At 58.5% G+C, this 1,791-nt stretch overlaps 1 protein-coding gene across 1 annotated transcript in view; it reads right to left on the minus strand.

Annotated features, from left to right (window-relative positions):
* LOC104287486 (zinc finger protein 345-like) overlaps positions 1–1,791 on the minus strand; it is a gene marked incomplete at its 3' end in the record, with an annotated part of 12,455 nt that overhangs the window by 7,932 nt on the left and 2,732 nt on the right. The gene's annotated exons all lie outside the window — the stretch shown is intronic.

Below are 1,791 nucleotides of genomic sequence, written 5' to 3' on the forward strand. Positions count from 1 at the left end.
GCCCCAGGATATGCCCCAGGAAGGAGATGCTCCAGGAGATGCCCCAGGAGATGCCCAAGGAAGGAGATGCTCCAGGAGATGCCCCAGGAGATGCCTGAGGAAGGAGATGCCCCAGGAGATACCCAAGGAGATGCCCCAGGAGATGCCCAAGGAAGAAGATGCCCCAGGAGATACCCAAGGAGATGCCCCAGGAGATGCCCAAGGACGTACCCAAGGAGATGCCCCAGGAGGTGCCCCAGGAGGTGCCCAGGAGATACCCAAGTTGTTTGTGCCCAAGGAGTTGCCCAAGTTGGTGCCCAAGGAGACGCCCCAGGAGTTGCTCTAGGAGGTCCCCAAGGAGATGCCCCAGGAGATGCCCAAGGAGTCACCCAAGGAGATGCCCAAGGAGATGCCCAAGGAGTTACCCAAGTTGCCCAAGAAGATGCCCAAGTTGTTGCCCAAGGAGATGCCCAGGAGATACCCAAGTTGTTTATTGCCCACAGAGAAGGCAACGAGATGCCCACATCCCAAGGAAACTGGAGGACACGTCCCATAGAAACCTCCTTCGAAGCTCAACCACAGTAGTAGACACTGGAGACTTCACACCAGGAGACGGGTAGCAGGCGGGGTCTGGCAGTGATGTGGGGCAGGATGACCCTCTTTCCTGGACCCACTGAAGGCAGAAGATCTTCCTCCATGGAGACCCTCCTGGACCCAATGAAGGTCTCTAGACCCAATGAAGGTCTCTAGACCCCCTCCATGGAGAACCTTTCTGGACCCAATGAAGGTCTCTAGACCCAATGAAGGCAGAAGATCTTCCTCCATGGAGAACCTTTCTGGACCCAATGAAGGTCTCTAGACCCAATGAAGCTGAACCGGCGCAGGCTGGTTGAGTTTCCTCAGGATGGGCTCCTCCCCCACCCCCATTATTTTGGCATCATTTTGGAGTGCCCCACCCAAGGCGACCCCCAACCTCTCCGTTTTTTTTTGCCGCACGGGGAAGAGCCGGGATTTCGCAGCTCTGAGGAGGAGGAGAAGCAGAAGCCACCCGCCGGCTTTTCGAACTAGACTATTTTTTTTATTCACAATACAAACACAGCTCCTGCTCATCTTGGGAAGAGACGGACCAGGCAACCGGCGCGGCCACCACCCCAAATACGCCGCGAAATCCCTGGCTTTGTGTCCCGCTCCCATCCCTGAAGTTCGCCTGGAGGGTTCACCTCTTTTCGGTTGGGGAACGCCTGCAGGTGACGCTCTCCATGATCTCCCGGGGGTTTCCTTCCAGCCATAGGTGGTGCCACCTCCTCCCCATCACCGACGGGTTCCCGTCACGAGTAACGGTGGTTGATCCATCAGCCCCGAGAGGAGCCACCGGCATCTCCGCCCCACCGCCTTGGGGACAAACCCACCCTCGTCCCAGCTCCAGCTCACCCCAACGCGTTGGGTTCCTCCAAGCGCTGGTGGGCTCCCGCTGAATAAATACAATAAATACATTAAATAAACCGCTCGCGCCGGGTCTGCGCCGAAGCGTCGCCGGCGCGGGGCTGGGAACCGCCGGGGGTAGACACCCGGGCTTGTTTCTTACCCAACGAAACCCCAAAATTGGGGTTCTTTTGCCCCGAACGGTGTCGTTTGGTAGATGGTGTCATCACACCCCAAGCGCGACTCGGAGGGCTTTGGGTGTCGCTCAAAGCTGGTGGGCACGGGGAAGGTGGGACGGGCAAGGGATGAAGCCACCCCAGATATTTTGGGGACGGGGGGACGGGTTTGGCAAGGAGCCGCTCCAACCCCATCCCCTTCTCCCCCCACACC

The sequence above is a fragment of the Charadrius vociferus genome, unplaced genomic scaffold (genome assembly GCF_000708025.1).
Source record: "Charadrius vociferus isolate BGI_N301 unplaced genomic scaffold, ASM70802v2 scaffold470, whole genome shotgun sequence".
NCBI lineage: Eukaryota > Metazoa > Chordata > Aves > Charadriiformes > Charadriidae > Charadrius > Charadrius vociferus.